This window comes from Salvia splendens, chromosome 14 (assembly GCF_004379255.2).
Source record: "Salvia splendens isolate huo1 chromosome 14, SspV2, whole genome shotgun sequence".
Lineage (NCBI taxonomy): Eukaryota > Viridiplantae > Streptophyta > Magnoliopsida > Lamiales > Lamiaceae > Salvia > Salvia splendens.
In genome coordinates this window covers 12,386,513-12,410,822 of record NC_056045.1, presented here as the reverse complement: position 1 = coordinate 12,410,822, position 24,310 = coordinate 12,386,513, and the positions used below count along the sequence as shown (strand labels likewise).

At 37.4% G+C, this 24,310-nt stretch overlaps 1 long non-coding RNA gene across 1 annotated transcript; it reads right to left on the bottom strand.

Moving 5' to 3' along the window:
• Positions 1–217: 217 nt before the first annotated feature.
• Positions 218–1,758, bottom strand: LOC121764941. Its single transcript, XR_006042664.1, has 3 exons — positions 1,618–1,758; positions 1,408–1,490; positions 218–283 (listed from the first exon to the last, which is right to left on the bottom strand). It is a non-coding gene; the product is annotated as an uncharacterized LOC121764941 (long non-coding RNA).
• Between the last annotated feature and the right edge of the window lie 22,552 nt (positions 1,759–24,310).

Genomic DNA, 24,310 nt, shown 5'->3' with positions numbered 1-24,310 from the left:
CCGGCCGACCCGAAAGACGGCTCACGATCTCCATAGGTGTACACTAGCCTGAATAGGGACTCGCTCCCTAGACAGACCCGAATTCGATTATCCATTGATGGCAAAAGCCACATCAGATAGGTTCCATAGATAAAACAAAACACGGCATGACAAATATTCATATCATTTTTGCATAAAAATATACTTAGGGCATTGCCCTTATTTAAAAAGAAAGCCCACCTCGAAAGCTTAACTCCTCAAACCACTTCCTGTTCTCACCGCAAACAACGTGCACAAATTCACCCTTTTCAAAATAACATGATATGCAAAAATTAGACTATGCAAAATAATAAATTTAACAGTGCATGCATCCTAAGTGTGTGCTCAATTTATCCCTTTCTCTTTTCTTAGCAAAACCTCATATCTCAAACTTGTTCCAACGTCACTCTGAAAATTAAGAAATCAGACTCATCAATTATATACAACAGTCCCAGACATCATTCGAAATCTTTTGATAATCACTAAACTGATATAAGCTAATTATGTAAATTCCAACCACACATAAATTTAAATTGCCCAACTCAATAGGTCATTCCTATTAAATCGAACTAAAGTATGAAAAGAGTCTGTATCTTAAAATACTCCCAAACACCATACGTCAATACTACCTACCCACACCTATCTGCTTCCCAGCAACTCAAAACAAAGAAAAAATAAAAAGGCAGTACGTATACCCCAACAACTACGCCTATTTCTGTATCACAGAAGAACCAAACAAGCTAATTAAATAAACAATTTCATAAATAAATAAAAATACTCCTAATCCAACACCGCGTGAAAACAGAAACAACAAATAAAAGAATTGAGCAAAAACTTTCAACATCACACGTAAACTCTCTACCCACACATGTCTACTTCCCACATTGCCCAAAACAAAGAAAATAAAAAGGCATCACATATACTCCCAAATATTACTAACACGCCTTCTTCTTCCATCCTCTTTCTCTCTCAAATTCTTCTCCAAAACTGTGACTAAACACCCAAATGGTGATGCCTCCTCTCCTCTCTTAAATCTGCACCAGCAGCCGCCGTCCAGGGCTGCTGCAAATCACTGCCGTCACCGCATCTTCATCGCCGAGCAGCCCCGCTTCGCACAGCAGGTAAGTCCAATCCCCTTTTCCCCATTTTAAACCCCCCCTTTTTTTTATAAGATTCCAAATCTGTTTTTCACAATTTCTTTTCTTTAAGTTTAGAAGTGGTTCATAGGGCCAAAAATTACTGCAGGTAGATTCAAGATCGTAACTTTAGCACCAATGCATCATTCGTCAAGTTTCAGAAATTCCTAGTTAAATCCAGATTTGGCAGTGAACTAAAGTGCTATGTCATGGAATGGGATGCAGGAGATTCACAAAAAAAAAATGGATATACCTTTGGAAAGAGGAGAACAAATTGAGATTTGCAGGGAGGATTTGGGTTCACAGACAGGCTGCTCGATTTTTTTTTCCTCTCAACTGTGACAAGAAAAAAATATGGTGCTATGGGTTTAAGATCCAGATAGTTTTTTTTTTTTTTTTTTTTTTTTTTTTTTTTTTAAGATCCAGATAGTTGTATACACTGAATTGAAGTGGAAGATTATACCTTTGTTGGAAGGGAAGAAAACTGCAGGAACGATAGGTTGTTGAGATTGTGGGAGGAAAAGTATAAATAGAGTTAACAAAGTATTTTGTTGGAGATTTTTAAGGAGAGTAGGAGATATGGAGAAAACCGTATAGTAATGGGATTGGGAGATATTTATTTGACTCAATTTTGACTTCAGGAGAAATACAATAATTTTTTAATGTTTCGGCTTCTTAAAAAAAAAAAAAAATTCCATGGGCTCTCAAAATAAAACGGAACGATAGTTGGCTAAAAAAAATTCGACAGTAATCCAAAAGCAACTTAAAGAAATAAGGGAAAGTCGGGCGTTACATGACCAGTAAAACTGTTAGATTTTAATGCGTATTGACTTCCTCGGGAGGGTACAAAATTTTAATTTTACAGTTGTAAGATTTTAAAAAGTTTTATGGTTAATCTAATTAAACTTCTTACATATGTTTAAGACAATAGTAAAATACTCTGTTTTGCAGTGCAATCCAAATCGTCAATATGTCGTTCAATCCTCTTTCTGCAATTCTCAAAGAAAATAGATGGTGGCATAAGGCGAATGAGATGGCTAAGTGCTACATGTTGGCATCTATGTCATCAGTACTCAAGCATCAACATTCTGCTATGGAAACTGCCGCCGAGATTATGCAGAATCTCAAGAATCTTTTTGGTACTCAGAATCGAACGGCTAAGTCTCAAGCCTTTCGGAGTATCATGTCGAAGACAATGAAGGAAGGCTCGTCTGTGAGGGACCACGTCCTCGAGATGATGGGCCACCTCAACCAAATTGAGGTCTTGGGAGGGACGATCGATCCCGAGTCCTAAGTGACTATCATCCTTCAAAGTCTTCCCCCTAGCTTCCAACAGTTCAAGCTCAACTTCGAGATGAACAAAAGGAATTACACCTTGGTAGAGCTGTTGACTGAACTTCAGTCGGCAGAGGACCTTATGGTCCAGGCTAAGGCGGCCATGATGATTTCGGCGCCTCGTTCCTCTGGCTTAAAGCCTAGCAAAGGAAAAAGGCAGGCACCGAACTTAGGACCGGCCAAGATAGCTAAGGGAAAGAAGAGGGCTAACAAGTAGCCCACGGGGAAGTGTTTCAAGTGTGGAGAGAAGGGGCATTGGAAGCCAGACTGTCCTAAACGGGGCAAGGCTACAGGTATGCACCAGGCTCTAGTTGTCGAGTCTTGTTTGACTTCGACATCAATTTACACTTGGGTTATTGACACAGGAGCCACTGATCATATTTGTTTTGATCCTGACTTAATGCAGGTGGCAAGACGGCTACATGATCGTGAGATCGAAGTCCAGCTGGGCGACGCTACCAAAGTGGCAGCCGTTGCAGTGGGAGACATTTATTTGCGTTTTAGTAGTGATAGATTTTTTATTTTGAAGAATGTTTTGTTGATACCTTCTTTTAGAAGAAATTTAATTTCAGTTTCTAAATTGGTTTATGATGGATATTCGATTTCTTTTAATGACAACTGTGTTATTAAGAAAGATGGTTCTTATATCTGTCGTGGTATCATGGAAAACAATCTGTACACAATCACTTCTACACAGTTTAAATATCGCAAATCAGAACTCAATACAACATCGAAAATTTCAAAGAAACGAAAGGAACCTTCAAGTTCAATGAACGAAACGTACTTATGGCACCTTAGACTTGGTCATGCCAATGAAAGGAGGATCCATTCTCTTGTTCAACAAGATCTTATCAAAGGTCTAGAGGAGGAACCTTTTCATAAGTGTGAGTCATGCTTAGAAGGCAAGATGACCAAGAGGCCTTTTAAGGCTAAGGGCAATAGGGCCAAGGAAGTACTTGAGCTCATTCATTCCTATGTACGTGGACCAATGTCAACTGAGGCAAGAGGTGGTTTTCGATACTTCATCACATTTATTGATGACTTCTCAAAAATTGGATATGTCTACTTGATGCGTCACAAGTCAGAGTCTTTTGACAAGTTTAAAGACTTTAAGACTCTTGTGGAGAAGTATTATGGGAAGAATATCAAATGCCTACGATCTGATCGTGGAGCCGAATACCTCAGTGCCGAATTTTTGGACTACTTATCGGAAGTGGGAATTCAATCCCAACTGACTGCGCCGGGCACGCCCCAACAGAACGGCCTTGCTGAAAGAAGGAACAGGACCTTATTAAACATGGTTCGATCGATGATGAGTTATGCACGTCTGCCTATTTCGTTTTGGGGACATGCCTTGCTTTCCGCAAGTCACATTTTAGACAATTTACCATCAAAATCCGTACCTAAAACTCCATATGAGTTGTGGACTGGGCGTAAGCCCAATCTAGCACATCTCAAGGTTTGGGGTTGCCCGGCTCATGTATTGGAAAAGGATCCAACTAAGCTAGGATCTAGGACGAAGGTATGTTTGTTTATAGGATACCCCAAAGGAACGAAATGTTATGAATTCTTTAGTCTCCGAGATAAGAAAGTCATTGTGAGCACTCACGCGACATTCTTAGAGGAAGACTATGTAATGAATCATAAACCCAGCAGTGAAGTGGCTCTTGATGAGCTAACTTCTGTCACAAGTTCCATTAACCAAGAACAAGTACCAAGTGTACAAACAATTCCCGAAACTTCAACTTCTACTCAAAATATTGTAGTGCCGCGCCGCAGTGGGAGGGTCTCACATGAGCCCGACAGATACATTGGTTTGGGAGAATCTATGGATCACTCCTCGGACAGCAATGTATTAGATCCCTGGAACTTTGCGGAGGCGCAGGTAGATGTCTATCATTGCGAATGGGTAAAAGCAATGGATTCGGAACTACAATCTATGATAGACAAAGATGTCTACGATTTGTCCGTCCTACCCGAAGGTTGTACTGCCATTGGGAGCAAGTGGATATATAAACATAAACGTGGACCCGATGGACGAGTTAAAGTCTTCAAAGCAAGACTAGTGGCTAAGGGGTATACCCAAAAGCAAGGCATCGATTATGATGAGACCTTCTCCCCAGTGGCCATGCTCAAATCGATCCGGATACTGTTGTCTATTGCAGCTTATATGGATTGGGATGTATGGCAGATGGACGTTAAGACTGCGTTTCTAAACGGCAGTCTTGAGGAGACCATCTACATGGAACAACCCGAAGGATATGCCATAAAGGGCAAAGAACACATGGTTTGGAAGCTTAAGAAGGCCATTTATGGCCTCAAGCAAGCATCCAGATCGTGGAACCAATGTTTCGATCAAACTGTTTGCAAGTTTGGATTCGAAAAGTGCCCAAGTGAAAGCTGCGTGTATAAGAAAGTTGATAAGGGGAATGTGGTGTTCTTAGTTTTATATGTAGATGACATTCTTCTAATTGGAAACAATAAAAAGATGTTGTCATCAGTTCGAACATGGTTATCAAACCAGTTCGAGATGAAGGATATGGGAGACGCGGGACACATCCTCAGGATCAAGGTTCTTCGGAATCGAGAGAAGAAGATGTTGTGCTTATCTCAAGAATCTTACATCGAAACAGTACTTAGTCGTTTTAGCATGCAGGACGCCAAGAAAGGTTTCTTACCTTTTAGACATGGCATCCATTTATCTCAAGAGATGTGCCCTAAAACACCGTTTGAGATACAAGCAATGAGAAGGATTCCATATGCTTCGGCAGTTGGAAGTCTCATGTATGCTATGCTTTGTACTAGACCAGATATTTGCTTTGCTGTTGGCATGGTGGCAAGATATGAGTCGAATCCGGGCCAAGGACATTGGACTGCCGTAAAGAACATACTCAAGTACCTTAAACGGACTAAGGACTATGCTCTAGTTTACAATGCAGCCGAGCTCTGTCCTTTGGGATATACTGACTCGGACCTTCAAGCTGATCAGGACTCGAGAAAATCTACTTCAGGATATGTGTTCACCTTAGGAGGTGGAGTCGTAATTTGGAAGAGTGTGAAGCAGAAATGCATCGCGGACTCAACCATGGAAGCCGAGTATGTGGCCGCTTCGGAGGCTGCAAAAGAGGCTGTATGGTTCAAGAACTTCCTTATGGATTTAGGTGTGGTTTCGAATCTGCCCAAGAGCATCACCATTTATTGTGACAATTCTGGTGCTGTGGCAAACTCGAAAGAACCAATAGCTCACAAAGCGAGCAAACACATAGAGCGGAAGTATCATATCATTAGAGATATAGTGCAGAGAGTAGACATAAAAGTGGTCAAGATTGCGTCAGAGAACAACCTGGCAGATCTGTTTACAAAGGCTTTGGCGGTAAAACAGTTCGAGTGACACGTTAAAGGGATGGGAGTTCGACTCATTCAAGACCTCAACTCGCTTTCAGTATAAGTGGGAGAAATTTAGACGTGTGCACTACTATTTTGTATACTCGAAAGCTGTTTTGAGTATAAGTGGGAGATTGTTAGGGTTTTGTATACTAGAAATCACCTTTAGAGTGATTGGATACTGTAAAACTCTAATGGTTATTTTCCAATAAATGCAACAGATTATTTTTGTCATAATGTTGTTATGTTTTACATTTAATGGTTGGTTATTACATATTTAAATGTATGAGCAAACGCAACAAAGTCTAAGTCTTTGTTTTAGTAGACTACAATTTAAAGTAACACGGTCAGTTCTAAACAAAGAAAAATAAGAATTTCACAACCTAGATAGGCCTAGACTACCTATCGCGAAAGGTTGCAATGTCAGTATGATTATTTCTAAACCTTATTGAAATAAGATGACGTTGGTGTGGTATAGCACTGAATGGATCTAACAGCAAGACGAGTCTTTATGCTATCTACTGAAAGACGAGGTCTTGAAAATTAATTTCTTAATCAATGTACGTTAGCATTGAGCATACGATATTGAGGATCCACTACTTTGACTTACCAAAGGTGCGGGTTTTTCGTAACCCAATGATCCAGGTATATTGGGTAGTGGTGATCATTATCTAGAGGTGCTAGGATTGCTATTATGTTGAAACGTGCGCGAGGAGAGTCTCGTTTGATAATATCCACAAGAGGAGCTCGAAACGAGGTTATATTATTCGGAACCTAGCTAGTTGGAGTTTGATTACTCTATGAATAATAAATAAGATTTTCTTGCTAAGTCCACTCTTGGAATTCGAAATATGTTAATTAATTAAGTCTATAGCAGACATTAATTAATTAATGGATGTTTCCATCTTAAGCGCGGGAAATGAATCAAATGCAATTAAAGGAAACCCGGAATACTTGTAATTTCAGATTTGGAAGGCAGTGCAATATTACTTCTGTAGTGGCTGCTCGTAATATTTCAATATAAGCTTATATTAAATTGTGGGTTCAATTTAATTAGTAAAAAGCTAATTGGGTGAGGCCTGTTCTAAATTCTTCCTTAGATCCCTGACTGAGCCCAATATGTGACTTATATAAATAGAAGAATAAAGGAGACAGAAAACATAACAATTTATTATCAAAATTTTCGTCCCCCTCTAAAGAGAGAGCTCGAAATTTGTGCCTCCTCCGTGAACTGAGTTCTGTCTTCCATTATTCGAGTCCTAGTACGTTGGTGAGATTTTCCCACACAAATATCAGCGTATAGTCCGGGACACCAGTCAGAAGATCCGAGGTCTTGTATTGAAGATCTTCACGTGGAGACGGAGCAAGCCATCATCGATTCTTGATTGAATCAACAAGGTAAATTGGCTAATTCCGTAGTAAGCATGTTTTAGGGATTTTATGTGCTAAAGCATGTTTTAATTCAAGTTATGAGCATGATACATGTGATAATTAAGCGAATAGATTTTGTCTAAATAATCTGCTAAATAGATCAAATTCATGTGATCCGTTTTGAACGCACGCTTCCGCTGCCATCCCCTTCAATACTAACATCCCTCTCGTTGAATCGTTGCAGGAGATACCTAGGTACGCAAAGCTACTAAGGGAGGCCGTGATGAGAAAGAAGAAACCTACTAAAGCCGAACTTAAGTTGCCGCATCATTGTAGCGAGATCATTCAACGGGAGAGGGCCGTGAAGCAAAGGGATCCCGATCAATTCATCATTAGGTGCTCAATTGGAAAAGGAAAAGTGGACAAGGCCCTTTGTGATTTGGGGGCTAGCATCAATATCATGCCACTAAAGTACTATGAAAAGCTCAACATCGGACCTCTCGAGATGTCTTGATATTGATGCAAGCAGAATTTGCCCTACTTTCTCTCTAAGATTTACCATATTTTGCAATCCTTTTTCCTTATATGATGAGGGGTGATTTTCCCCCTATAAATACTCCCCAAAAGCTTCATCAAAAATAGATCTTCTCTTTGCCAAATATTTCCAGAGCTTAAAAGTTAGAGTGCTTCATTGTGCAAGGAGTTGAAGAAGGATTCAAGATCATCAAGGCTACAAGGATTCAACCTTTGGGTTTTATTGCTTGTTCTTATGTTTTCGTTGTCTTTCCTTCAATCTATGTTTTTAGCTTATTCTATCATGTGTAACTGATTTCATAAGATTCTATGGGTGTGTTTGTAACTTTTTTTGGTTTATACAATTCCTATTTATATTTAACATCCGTTTGTTCTTACTTTGTTTCTTCCTTAAGTTAGATCCACTTAATAGACACTACAATTAGCTTCCTTTAAAACGACACTGTTAATTGAGAGTGAGGTCTTTTCAAGGGTCTTAGGAGCTTTTAGGAGTTACGTATTTAGGATTGACAACCCTGATGTTTGTAATCAACGTTTGCATCGCATGAGCATAATCTAGGTGACTCGTTCTATCAAAGTAAGAACTGTGCTAAGGTTTGTAGTTGGAATTTGTATAACCATAACTCGCACATCCCTGGAATTCCCTTATCTCTATACTTTTATCTACGTGTTTATTTGCAATTAGTTGTTTCTTTGCTTTCAATAGTTCTTTGTTTTCAAAATAATCTCCAAAACTTTCGGTTTTCTAAATAATAATTGAGTTTTAGTAGAGGATAGACAGTCTGTGTTTGTTTTCCCCGTGATCGATATCCGGTACTAACCTTTAGCTATATTATTCCTACTTTGTATACTTGCAGGTATTTATAGTGCTAATAAAAAGTGCATCAAGCGGCAGCACATAAGACTTGGCATAGCTCAGGGAGAGCTAGTAAGAAGGCAGAGGCATTTGGTGATAGCTTGCGTGATGAAGAGTTGACATTGGTGAAAGGCCAAATCGCGAGCATCCACGCCCAAGGGGTTCTTGTCTAAGGCCTTTACAACCATGCAGTTTGGCGTTCCCTCCACTGTTACCATTGTGAAATATGGAGTTTGCCAAGGGGATCACCACACTGATAAGTGTCAGCTTGTACAAGAAACTGAGAAAGTGAACTATGTTGGAAACTGTCAAGGATTTCATCAAGGCACGAATTGATCATATTTTCAAGGAAATCAGTTTCACCAAGGGAATCAAGGGCCAAGTGGAAATTGGAGGCCAAATGCACTTCCCGGATTTGAAACAAGGAAGCCCGATCCATTAGTTGCCATATTTGCCTTCATATCTGATAGCATGAAGGAAAATGATCAATACCGAGAAAAAAATGATCAATTCAAGAAGGATGTAATAGAGAAGTTTCAGCAAGTGGATGCCACCATGAAGAGCATCCAGACCCAAACTGGGCAAATTGCATCGGCTTCAAACACAAGGCCACCTAGAGGCCTACTGAGGGACACAATTCCAAATCCAAAGGGAAACGTTGAGCATTGCAATGTCGTGATATTGAGGAGTGGAAGAGAGTTAGGGACAACCCCAGTTAGTCCAAATACGTTGCACACAGGGGTGGACAATGTGTTAGGTTCACAAACTTCGCACGTAGGGGCGGACGAGGTGAGTAAGCAGGCTACTGCGATTGCATATGAATCGACAAAAGCGGGAAAAGAGATTGCATCTGGCTATTGGGATTCCTAGAAAGGAAGCTTCAACAATTCGGCTGAGAACAAAGAAAAGTTAAGTCCCCGCAAGAGACCCAAAGAGCCCCTACAATTTTCCCAACTACCTCCCACCCCCACCTTTCCCCCCTTGCTGGAAAGAAGAAGCCTCAAAGTGTTGAGCGGCTGAAAGAAATTTTGAAAAAGGTGAATGTTGAGGTATCCCTGATGAACTTGATGGCTAACTTTCCAAAATTCTTCACTTTTTGTAAAGAGTTGATCTCAATGAAGGGAAAATTGCCTAAGGAAGGGATGGTGCAAGTGAGTGCACAATGCTCACATTTCTTGACTGGGCGAATACCTCTGAAAATGGAAGATCCTGGGAGTTGCCATATTTCATGCGAAGTAGAAAATAGGCAGTTTTTGAGCTGCTTACTTGATCAAGGATCTGGCATTTCACTGATGGCTCAAAAGACTGCAGATGAAATTGGTCTTTTGAAAAGAATTAAGTTGGCCAACGTCCACCTCCAGTTAGCTGACCAGTCCATTATCAAGCTTAGAGGAATCGTGGAAGATGTCCTCGTTAAGGTTGATAAGTTCATTCTGCTTGTGGACTTTATGATTTTGGACATGGAAGAGGATAAAAACATGCTTATTTTGTTTGGGCGACCATTCTTGGCCATAGGTGACGTGACTCTCCATGCTAGAGACAACACTGTAACTTTTAGAGTCAATGGAGAGGAGATAAATCTCAAGGGTGCAGGGGCCACAAAAAAGCCCATGTACTTCAAGTTTGTGTTTGTTGGAGAGGATGAGCCGCTCCCAATTCTCATCTTCGCTCATCTCAAGCCTATGGAAGAAAAAGGGCTTGTGGCATGGTTGAAAAAGAACAAAGGAAATCAGAATAGATTCAAATTGAATGCCTCTCATGGCGTGAGTGGAAGCAATGGGAAGGAAAACCTGAATGGTCATCTTAGTGAATGGAAGAGTTGCGATGGTGATGGATATGGGTGAGTCAAAGCACCAAAGGAAGGTCTAGCCAAAGACATGAAGGAAAGGCGCTAGATGGGAGGCAACCCATCATATGTGGTTTGAGTTTTTACTTGTTTATGTTTTTATTTTGATCACGGGGGTTTTCCTAACTCGGTTCTTTCCCTCGTTTTTGATCTTGAACCAGGTATTGTAAATAGTTTATTGTCTAGTTTTGTTTTGTATGAATAAGGATGGGCTACATATGAAGAGCCGTGCCAAAGGAAAGAAATACCCGACCCACCCACCCCGACTTAACATGATTTGAGGGAGTCTTCTTACCCATTTCTTTACTAATTTTGTCCTTTGCGTTTCAAGAGTATGCACATTGAGGACAATGCATGATTAAGTTTGGGGGGTGTTCGCATGCTTGCTTGATTGGTGTTGATTTTGGCTTAAATTCTTCTTATATTTGTGTATAAGCATGCTTAATTGTCTTCCTTCGAATGTCACTAGCACACCGTTCCTTTAGAATTTGTTGGTGTGGACTTAGTTTCTCTTAAAATATGGGCCGTGGAACCTTTCTTTCACTTATTAACCGCTTGAGAGCTATAACTTCCATATTTCGATCAAGCGAATGTAGTGTCCTTAGGAGTCTGATTTCTTGAGCTAAGGAGAAATGACAATTCCGGTTTTGAAAAAATTAAAAAAAAGGCCTTAGGTTGATCTTCTAGACTTAAGCTTGATGAATTGTGAACATGTTATTGTTGATGCATGAAAATGATTTAGGCAATAGGACATTAAGCCTCATATTTATACCATCACATGCCTATCCCTTCATAAACCCCTAGTGAGCCAATTTTGAGCTTTGAAGCTTTATTTTTTGTTGAAGATTTTGAGTCACTAAATGAGCCTATGTTATTTACCCTTTGCTAAGCCTTAATTCTCGGTCCCTATCACCAAGTTTAAAGCACTAGCACATCTTGGGAGGGTTTGTTGTGTGACAAGAAAAAGGATTGTGTTTGAGCCATTAGGTGATAAATGATGTTGTAAAAAAAATTGTGAATAAAAGTAAAAGGCAACCAGCCTGGATGAGTGGGCTTTTTTCTCCTTTGTAGAGTTATTGTGATTTGGAGAAGTGTATTGTATTAGGCAACCAATTCTTTGCATCTAGAATTCTAAATGTACATTCATCAATTCTGAACTAGTAATGACAATGATCCTTTAATAATACTACATCCGTCCTAATTAAGTTGAGTTATATTCATTTTTGGACGTCCCAATAAAATTGAGTCATTTTTTTTTGACTAAAAACAAAATATCTAATCATTCATACTTTACTTCACCTACTTTACTCTCTTATCTCTCGTACTCTTTCATCTCTCTTATTTTATACTATTATCATTTAACACATCCAACACAATTTTTCTTAATATCTCTGCCCAAAAGAAGTGATACAACTTAGTTGGAACGGAATACTCCACAAAAAGATACTCCCTCCGTCCACGAAAAATAGAGCATATTTATCATTTTTGGTTGTCCACGAAAAATAAAGCACATTAAGAAAAAGAAAGTTTTCAACAACTTCTCTCCTACTTTTTTCCCTTCTCTCTTACTAATAATATGGACCTCACATTCCACTAACACTATTTATCTCTTACTTTTTTCTCTACTCTCTTACTTTACCAATTCCACATTAAAACTCGTGTCATTCACAATGTGTCCTAATTTTTGTGGGTGGAGGGAGTATAAATTATACTCCTGCATCCCACCGAAGATGACTTTTTTTCAGTTTTTCTCATCCAAAGTGACCTATTACTAAAAATAGAAATCCTTTATCTCTACTTTATTCTATCTCTCTTACTTTATTCTATCCACCTCACACACAAAATAAAACTGCATAAAATCACGTGCCGACTAAGGAAGGGGTCATTTTCATTGGGACGGAATGATTGACATTATAAAATTCTCAAAAATTCTCAAAAATTTGTCACGCCCGCATTTCCTAATGATAGAAAACACGGTTGATCGCGACTAGGGGAGGATTAAAGAAGCGGGGGAGAAAAGGAAAAACAACACAAATCGACCATAGCTTGAAACAAATGGGAATAGCTCGAATAAAATCAGAGTATCTCAACAATCAACAACTCAAAAATGAATATTATCTCAACGTTACAAGAACTCAAAAGAAGGACAACTACTCAGGGGAAGCATTTGAGAGAAGGAATAAGACACATGTGAAGACATGACACATTCTAGACACTCAAATTTCTTCAATGGTCTTGCTCAACACCCACCGCACCCGTCACGCTCTACCTGCACATTTTTAAAAAGAAATGCAGGGCTGAGTACTTGATGCACTCAGTGGACACATTCCAAAATAATTTTCATAAAATATTGTGTCAGCATTTAAAAGTGAACTCGGGGTTTTATAAAAGACCAAGTCACCAAAACATTTCCTTGCTCAAAAGTATGGCTACAGCCCATTTTTCTCTCTCCTCGTACCATATCTGAACCTCATATGTGAAACGAGAACGTGGCCACATTCTCGATCACTAGATCGACCAACTCGAAAGATAGCGCACGATCCCCTCTGTGTACTCTAGCTTGAATAGGGACTCAGTCCCTAGACAAACCCGAATTCGATTAAACTCATAACTTCTAGTAGGGACTCACTCTCCTTTAGGCGATTAGATAGGCACATCCTCAAAAACAAAATACGACATGACACAACATATTTGGAATTTAAGCACATAACTCATACTTGAAAAATATTGCGTAAATTTAAAAGTAAGCCTACACAATAATGTACGATAGAAAGCCCACCTCAAACGCTTAACTCCTCAAACCACTTTCTGTTCCCAACCGTAACAACGTGCACAAGTTCATCCTTTTTGAAACCGCATGATATGCAAAATTAGACTTTGCTAAATAAATTACTTAGTTAAAACAATGCATGCATCCTACGTGTATGCTCAAATTATCCTTCGCCCGTCACAAAGAAATATATGCATAAAGTCCACATATTTTTCTGATTTAATTCTTCGCCACGTAATCTGCCCAAAATAATTCCCGCCTACGGCTCAAGCGTACAATTAACTAAAGTAGTCCACTAAAGAATTTATTTAGTATACCAACAAAAGTAAATAAACTAAATGAAAAGATATATACTCCCAAAACTAGAACACACATACATATATGTATTCCTAACCTTAAAGTCTTACATGCTGAATCTAAATTGGTTCCATTATTAATCTCTTTCCTCAAATAAATTCCAACTAGCTCATAGCAAAATAATGGCCGAACAAAAATATTAACATTGCCCAACAAGGCAAATAACTAAATAAACGAATTTAAAAACATATACACCCAGCCACAAATTCCTTTTTCTCAAAATTAGTTCAAGATAAGAATGTCATAATTAAACAAAAATTAAAGAGGGAAAAAGAGCCTGTAACATAAAATACTCCCACATCACACGTCTCTACCCTCTAGCTCTAGGAATCAATTCTACTCTCTCTAGTTCTCAAAGAACAAAACAATGCTCCCTATTTATTAAATTACTCCACCACCTACACGTCTCTCTCTCAAATTTTATCTCAAAACAGCAACTTCCTCACTCTCTAAAATTCACCAAAATATTAGAAACAGAGTTCCCATCTTCTTCCTCTCCTTCAATCTCACTCTCCCTTTCTCTCTGTCATCTTCTACGATTCACCAAGACAGAAACGATCCCAACTCTCCTATCTCCTTCTTCACTCCCTCGCAACAACAAGGAACCACAATCGGATATCTCTTCGGTCAATGTCGCAGCGCCGCTACTCCCAACGGTAAGTCCCTCTCCCCTTTTTCCCAAATCTAAATCTTTTACTATTTCCAATTATTTGATTTCAGTTATTAATGGGCCGACAAAATTTGCAGAACTAAGATTGGAAGAGAAAACAAGAGAACAAGCTCTAATGATATTAAAGTTTGCAACTTTATCATTCAAAATTTCCAGAAATTCAACAAGTCTAAGTTCGATTTCGTGAACTACTATGAGGAATTGAATGCAGATACTACCAGGGACTGTGTATATACCTTCTAGAAGAGGCAAAACTTGCAGAAGAGGAGGTATTAACAAAATCGTGCTCTCTCGATTTCTCCTTCACCCTTCACGGAAGAGAAGAAAACTACAATGCAATGGCGTTGAAAATTAGCTAAGATTGTGGGAAGAGATATATAATAAATTATGTGGAGATTTGGTTTGTTGGAGAGATTTTAGGGAGTGGAGATATGGGGAAATCGTTTGATAATGGGATTTGGGAGAAATATATTTGACCAAAATTTGACTGCTTGACTAGAATGAATAATTAATATTTTGGACTTCTAAAAAAATTCCATAAACTCTCAAAATAAAATGAAACGATATTCGACTAAAAGTTTGACGATCATCCAAAAACTAACTTAAAAGAAATAGGAAAAGTCGGGGCGTCACAATCTACCCATCTTAACAAAAATTTCATCCAGAAATTTGCATAAATAAAAAAAACGGTTTATAGTGTTCTCCATCTTATCTTCCCATTCTCAAGTAGCTTCCTCGTTATTGTCATGACGTTGTTGTCGGTGTGGGGGTGGGGGTGGATCTCCTCTTGGCCTGGCCTCAATTACTTGTAGTTGCGGGCGTTGTCTCTCATTGTCCTGTCTTGCCCCATTTCCATTATTATAGCTCGGGCATTCCTTGGCGAAGTGTCCATTCCCACTACACTTGTAACATCCACTGCTTCCACCCTTGCATTCCCCAAAATGAAACTTAGAGCACTTGGCGCAGGGCAGAGTCCTATATTTAGCCCCTTGATGTCTTCTACCATACTGCGGGTTTCTGTTAGGTTCTTGCCTCTTGTTATCATACGGAGTCTGATCTCCATCCCATTTTCTCTTGTCTCGAGAGTTATGTTGGTGTTGGTGGTGTAGGATTCGCTACCGCCTCATCCTTAGGTAGTGCCTCTTCCACATCTAAAGTGAAACTCAAAATCTCGGAGTATGTAATTCCTCTACGGTTGGCCACGGCTACCTTTATTTCGTGTCTAAGACCAGAACGAAATTTTTCGACAATTTTCTCATCTGTGTCTACTAACTCGAGCGCATATCGGGTCATTTCACAAATAGCACGGTCGTACTCCGTCACCATCATGCTTCCTTGTTTTAGGGTGTGGAACTCAACTATCTTTGCCCGTCTGTAGCTCATGGGAATGTACTTGTTGTACACCTCCTCCTTGAATTCATTCCATGTCATCGCCTCACGGCGTGCGGGGTTCATTGTCCTTCGCTTAGTATCCCACCAAAAATCGGCAGGCCCAGTTAATTACGGTCATCCAAAAACTAACTTAAAAGATATAGGAAAAGTCGGGGCGTCACAAAATTTATATGGGAATGCATGATTAAATAATACTCCATCCATCCTATAATAGATGTCACACTTGTAGAATGATATGAGATTTAAAGAACTTTAGTTTTTATGTATTAAGTGGAGAAAGAAAATGTAAATTTTATATTAATATAAGAATTTTTACAAAAATGAAAATGTCACATTTTTAGTAGGACAAACTAAAAAGGAAAGTGAAAAATTTTGTATCAATATGTTAGGATTGATCCTGACATATTTAAAAACTCTAATTTAAGATTTGTAAAACTTAAGCAATACAATTCGATAAATTTGAAACTATGCTTTAGAATATAAAATCTTTCTCATTGACGATTTATTTTTTTCTCAATTTTTTTCTATTATTTTATTGTATTGAAAAGTTTGAAATATATATATATATATAATATATATATATATATATATATATGAAGATATAAGGATGTATTCAGATTCATAAACTAAATAGTGTTCAAAATCAAAATAATTGTAGTTCATTGGATCTTGTGATCTAATGGTTAGATTAATGTGACATGTCATCTAATAATGTAGAAAATTTTAGTCTAATAATGTAGCTATGCTAATAATGTACTCACTCCGTTCCATAGTAGTGGAGGCATTTCTTTTCGGCACGGAGATTAAGAAAGAGGTGTGTAATGTATTAAATAAAAAGATAATAAAGTAGGAGAGAGGAAAAAGTAGAGAGAATAAAACAAGAGAGGGAAAAGTAAGTGAGAAGAAAATGTGTTGACTTTTACTAAAAAGGGAAATGACTCAACTACTATGGAACGTACCAAAATGGCAAAATGACTCTACTACTATGGAACGGAGGGAGTACTATTTTAGTAAAATAATGTTTCATATTAGTTTAATAATGTAACTCGTCTAATAATATAGCATCTTAGTCGAATAATGTAGCTTAACCCAACAATCCAATCTAAGGATCCAATGGCTGTGACTTGTTTGATGAAACATTATTTTACTAACCACACCACCACTGTACACACTACACTCAGTATACATATGCGATACATACTACCAATATTAAACACACTACAAATAAAATAACACAACACATGTGCAGACATATAAAATAACACAACACATGTGCACACACTACAAATACTAACACAAAATACACAATTTATATGTTATACAACAAATATACACATAAAACACATAATTCATATGGAGTCTGATCTCCATCCCATTTTCTCTTGTCTCGAGAGTTATGTTGTTGTTGTGGTGTTGGTGGTGTAGGATTCGCTACCGCCTCATCCTTAGGCAGTGCCTCTTCCACATCTAAAGTGAAACTCAAAATCTCAGAGTATGTAATTCCTCTACGGTTGGCCACGGCTACCCTTATTTCGTGTCTAAGACCAGAACGAAATTTTTCGGCAATTTTCTCATCTGTGTCTACTAACTCGAGCGCATATCGGGTTATATCACAAATAGCACGGTCGTACTCCGTCACCATCATGCTTCCTTGTTTTAGGGTGTGGAACTCAACTATCTTTCCCCGTCTGTAGCTCATGGGAATGTACTTGTTGTACACCTCCTCCTTGAATTCATTCCATGTCATCGCCTCACGGCGTGCGGGGTTCATTGTCCTTCGCTTAGTATCCCACCAAAAATCGGCAGGCCCAGTTAATTACGGTCATCCAAAAACTAACTTAAAAGATATAGGAAAAGTCGGGGCGTCACAAAATTTATATGGGAATGCATGATTAAATAATACTCCATCCATCCTATAAAAGATGTCACACTTGTAGAATGATATGAGATTTAAAGAACTTTAGTTTTTATGTATTAACTGGAGAAAGAAAATGTAAATTTTATATTAATATAAGAATTTTTACAAAAAATGAAAATGTCACATTTTTAGTAGGACAAACTAAAAAGGAAAGTGAAAAATTTTGTATCAATATGTTAGGATTGATCCTGACATATTTAAAAACTCTAATTTAATATTTGTAAAACTTAAGCAATACAATTCGATAAATTTGAAACTATGCTTTAGAATATAAAATCTTTCTCATTGACGATTTATTTTTTTCTCAATTTTTTTCTATTATTTTATTGTATTGAAAAGTTTGAAATATATATATATATATATATATATATATATAGGGATGTATTCATTTCCTTTTCCTATATTTCCTCCTTTTTCCTTTTTAATCTCAACCCTTAAATATGTTAATCGGATGGTTGAAAAAATTGCTGATTCCATTTAAATTTAATTAAGTGAAAATCGATTAAGGGTAGATTTGGTAGAGATTTACTTGTTAGTTATGGAAATTCCATGATTCTCTCATTGGCAAATATTACGTTTTTTTTACTTCTCTCCCCTCGAAGAAGGACGACACGGCGCAGGCGTATATGATTATGCATCGCTAGTTTTTTGCAAGGTTTCAATTATCACACATCTCAATTCTATCGTTAATCAGTCCTCGGCAGTCAGAGGTTGGTCTTAATCAATGGAAGAAGGTAAATTACGAATCAGCCTGACTTTGTTTATGCTTCGGATGCTTCAGTACAAGTTGTAGCAGTTTGATTATCTGATTTTTAATCACCAATTAAAGCGTCTTTTGTGTTGCCATGGTATAACATTACTGCTTGCTGTCAAAACTTTGTCCATGGATTCGCTTGCGTCATATGTACAGTATTATGTTGAAACGAAGCATGTAATGCACATATTGACGAAATGTAATGAACTTAGTTACCTATATAATGCATCATTCGTGAGCGGCAATGTTGCCGGTAAAATGATTTTGTCGGGTTTGCGATTTGTGGCGCACGTAGCTTGTTTCCCCTAAGGGTTTGATAAACCTAGGGTCTAGGGTGTAGTATGTAACCATTAATAACAATGTTTAACAAATCTTTGTGTTTGACGTACAACTATTTTACGTAAGCTCTTAAAAGTAATGCATAAACGGAATATACGTAATGCTCTATTCCGTATCTATGATGCATAATATTTTACTTTTAATGATATTACGTAAGTTTGTAAAAGTAATGCATAAAGTGATTATACTTAATGCTCTATTCTGTATGTATAATGCATACCCATATTACGTAAGTCCGTACAAGTAATGCATAATGTGTATATACGTAATGCTCTGTACTGTATGTATAATGCATAATATTTTATTTGCAATGTGTATGTTGTACGAATCAAGATAGGTATGATTTTATGTCTCGTTTTCCCAGTGCGTAAATATCGGTTGTTAGCTTTTAATTATAGCATACGTTTCTTGTTTTCCCCAAAGGGTTTAATAATGGTAGGGGGTAGGGTATAGTATGTTCAAATAAAAAACGACGTGTTTAATAGCGTGTGTTATACGTATGCATAACTCACGTGTTTGTCCAACTGAATAATTTGACATACTGAATACGTGCAAAATCGTGCATTACTTGTCAGCATATTATATTACGAAGTTGTTATTTTATGCTGACCCATTTTTTTCCAATTGTGTACAGTGGTTGTTGTACCTGAATGTCCTCCTGAGGTGAAGCCTGTAGTAGGTCAGAAATTCCAATCATTGGATTTTGCTTTCGCTTTCTACGACGTGTATGCCCGCGCAGTTGGCTTTGATACGCGGTTATAAATCATTCATTTGGGGTTTTGGTTTAGCTTTTGGCGTGGCTAGGGTAGTAGTTTAAAACGATACAAATAATGCAACAAGTGATGATGTATAATGAATTGAATTGAGTATATAATGCATAATGCATAATTCGTGTTTGGCATTAACTGGATACATATAATGCACCAAATGGTTATGCATAATGATATCTATTGCCTGTATAATGCATAATACGTTGGATGACTTAATGAAGGACCGCGAGTATGCCTCATTCCTTTACGGTTTAGATGTGCCGTGTTTCGATGTTTGGAACACGTTTCTTGTTTACCCTAAGGGTTTAATAAGCCCAGTGGCTAGGGTATAGTACATACACGTATTTTTGCTAATTTACATATTTAACCGAATAAAGTTATAAAAAAGGTGCATTACTTGTCAGAACAATCGATTGCTACATTGCACATTTTTGCTAACCTCTTTTTTTGCGTTTGTGTATAGAGAGTGTTGTTCGTGAATGTTCTCCGGAGCTTAAGCCTCATGTCGGTCTGAAATTCCAATCCTTGGAATTCGCTTTTGCTTTTTACGAGGTATAAGCCCGCACAGTTGGCTTTGATACGCGCAAACAAGCGATGAGAAAGGTCGATGATGTCACAACCTGGTATCTCGTAGTATGCAATAGGGAAGGAAAGAAGAAGTCGAACGAAGATGACCAGTTGAATGCCCGGTCGGGTTTCAGTATCTAGCGGAGGAAGTTATCTAAGCGTTGTGGTTGTAAGGCTAGTATATCTTTCAAGCTTGAGTTATGTTCTTTAAACAGCACATCACAGCTTTTGTTTGGGTCCTAGTAGTATTGTTGTTCAAATCTTTGTCGTAGTATTATAAGTTGAAACAGGTGGTTTGTTGCATTAGTAAACTTTTTCTGTTTATTAATGGATTATATATCAGTCGAGTACTATATATATCTGTGAAGTTAACTCAATGAAGTATCCATGACGCCATGGATACTTGTGTTCCCTACTGTAAGCAAAATAATGAGCATTTGTTGATGCATAATGCACTCCTTTAATCAAATAATGCACATATCTATTCTCCGTATCTATATCCACTTTTCAAAAAACAATGCAGCACATAACATAAGTAATGTCAAATTTTATTTGTCTGATGCGGACAATGATAGTTCACAAATGTAATATACCAAATACGAAAGTACGTAAGAAACTAAACAATTACACGACTGTTAAGGACTACAAAACCAATTTACCCATATAAACAGGACAAATCTCATAATGCATAATATAATATAAATAATGCCTTTGTATGTATACATAATGCACTGCATAAATAAACGTACTGCACATAATACATTTCTGAATAAGTGCATTATTTGTTTTACATCTTGCATTATTTACTGTGTCATTTACATTACGTGGAATATGATAAGGATTCAACTGCTTCAAGCAATTAAGGAATTCTAACGGCGTTCGCCGACAATAGAGTCGATCACCTTTTCGACCTGTAGGTTGATTTGGCTCACCCTCACTTCTAGACGTACTTGGGCCTACATCAGCCAATCTCTTTCTGAATTTTTTTGCCAACGCAACTGGTATAATGTCGTCCACTGCGTCGTCTATCTTGTCTCTAAGCTGCTTCTCTGATATTAGCAACCAACACAACACATCAGAAAATATCACCAACTCAAAGGACAACATGATAGGAGTTGTGTAAGTTTGTTGTGGAAGTGCATTAAGTTAATCAACACCCTGATACTTAATGCATAAAACAGAATAAAAAATGCGTATGACAAAGCAAATAATGCGTTAAACAAAGCAAATAATGCACATGTATTAATCACAACAAATATTGCCTCAGTCAGAACACATAATGCATAAAACAGTACCCATAATGCGTTTGTCAAATCAAATAATGCACTTATTACAATCAGATAAAATATTTGTCAATTTAATCAAAAACCTGAAACTTAGTTTCTGATACGAGGCAATTAACAAATACAATCAACACCGCTGATGTGCTTACTATACTCGTAATAGTTAACTACACCGGCTGCACAATGGCAGATTCTAATAATACCCTGTTATAATGCATACTATACTTAACATAATGTACATTTCATAGGACATAATGCATTGTCTAAACCCAAAAAATGCACATGTATTACACCAAAAAACTAGTAACCAATACCAAGAATACAACTCATAATGAACCATAAACTACAACATATGCATGATTACAGATTTATGATGCACTTCCCACACCAAACAATAATCAGATTTATACTTTGCCGGAGTTGCTTAACCCCCGTAGCCAACACCCGTGTTAATGCATAATATAGCCAACATAATGCAAAAATCATGTTAAATAATGCATAGTACAACATAAATAATGCACAAATATAATTTTGTCAGAGTCTAGTCAGTAAAAAACACAACACCCGCAATAATGCATCATTTACTTCACATAATGAAACCTACATATACACATAATGCAATAATCCAACATGCAATTATACTTCCACAAAATAGACGGATAAAATATTGAATAGCACAAGCAGAGCCGTAAATATACCTGCAGCTTGGGATGGTTGTGAGCGCGGACGTCCTCGCTTAGGCATTCTAAATCTGTCGGGAAATAACCAAATCAAACACCAAAATCCATGATTTCAAACGCAAAACACAAAAACCACAGTCGGATGCAGAGAAATTTCAGCCCAAACAATATAACCCACTCGGATAACAATATCCATGCTTTTATACCCAAAACAATAAAATTCAGTGTGAATTTCATGAGCCGCGACAATTGTCGCTGTTCCAGTTTATATTTTTCGTGGCTACAACAAAATTACAGGAAAGTAACGTACCTTGACGCCGATATCGGTTCAGTCTTAGCAACGGTGGAGGGTGGGTGTTGAAATATTGGACGATTTCTTCAATGAATTCAGAGCGGCGAACGAGATCTAGGGTTTAGATAGTGGAGAGAGTGGAGAAAGGGTTTACAAAGCTTAATGACCGAGAATGAAGAGGCGGATGTTTCAAATCCCAAAAATTTCGCCATTTCCAAATTTTGGCAGTTCTATTTGTGTAGAATGACACTTTTAGCCTTATAATGCATAAACACAGGTTCCATAATGCAACACGGATAAATATTGGTAGTAGAAATCTGGACCGTTGATTACTACAATCTAACGCCTGTTAATAAGAAGAACAAAGGATGTTAGTATTGAAAAGGAGAATAATGCTCCCCTATATATATATATATATATATATATATATATATATATATGAAGATATAAGGATGTATTCAGATTCATAAACTAAATAGTGTTCAAAATCAAAATAATTGTAGTTCATTGGATCTTGTGATCTAATGGTTAGATTAATGTGACATGTCATCTAATAATGTAGAAAATTTTAGTCTAATAATGTAGCTATGCTAATAATGTACTCACTCCGTTCCATAGTAGTGGAGGCATTTCTTTTCGGCACGGAGATTAAGAAAGAGGTGTGTAATGTATTAAATAAAAAGATAATAAAGTAGGAGAGAGGAAAAAGTAGAGAGAATAAAACAAGAGAGGGAAAAATAAGTGAGAAGAAAATGTGTTGACTTTTACTAAAAAGGGAAATGACTCAACTACTATGGAACGTACCAAAATGGCAAAATGACTCTACTACTATGGAACGGAGGGAGTACTATTTTAGTAAAATAATGTTTCATATTAGTTTAATAATGTAACTCGTCTAATAATATAGCATCTTAGTCGAATAATGTAGCTTAACCCAACAATCCAATCTAAGGATCCAATGGCTGTGACTTGTTTGATGAAACATTATTTTACTAACCACACCACCACTGTACACACTACACTCAGTATACATATGCGATACATACTACCAATATTAAACACACTACAAATAAAATAACACAACACATGTGCAGACATATAAAATAACACAACACATGTGCACACACTACAAATATTAACACAAAATACACAATTTATATGTTATACAACAAATATACACATAAAACACATAATTCATATGGAGTCTGATCTCCATCCCATTTTCTCTTGTCTCGAGAGTTATGTTGTTGTTGTGGTGTTGGTGGTGTAGGATTCGCTACCGCCTCATCCTTAGGTAGTGCCTCTTCCACATCTAAAGTGAAACTCAAAATCTCGGAGTATGTAATTCCTCTACGGTTGGTCACGGCTACCTTTATTTCGTGTCTAAGACCAGAACGAAATTTTTCGGCAATTTTCTCATCTGTGTCTACTAACTCGAGCGCATATCGGGTCATTTCACAAATAGCACGGTCGTACTCCGTCACCATCATGCTTCCTTGTTTTAGGGTGTAGAACTCAACTATCTTTGCCCGTCTGTAGCTCATGGGAATGTACTTGTTGTACACCTCCTCCTTGAATTCATTCCATGTCATCGCCTCACGGCGTGCGGGGTTCATTGTCCTTCGCTTAGTATCCCACCAAAAATCGGCAGGCCCAGTTAATTACGGTCATCCAAAAACTAACTTAAAAGATATAGGAAAAGTCGGGGCGTCACAAAATTTATATGGGAATGCATGATTAAATAATACTCCATCCATCCTATAAAAGATGTCACACTTGTAGAATGATATGAGATTTAAAGAACTTTAGTTTTTATGTATTAAGTGGAGAAAGAAAATGTAAATTTTATATTAATATAAGAATTTTTACAAAAAATGAAAATGTCACATTTTTAGTAGGACAAACTAAAAAGGAAAGTGAAAAATTTTGTATCAATATGTTAGGATTGATCCTGACATATTTAAAAACTCTAATTTAAGATTTGTAAAACTTAAGCAATACAATTCGATAAATTTGAAACTATGCTTTAGAATATAAA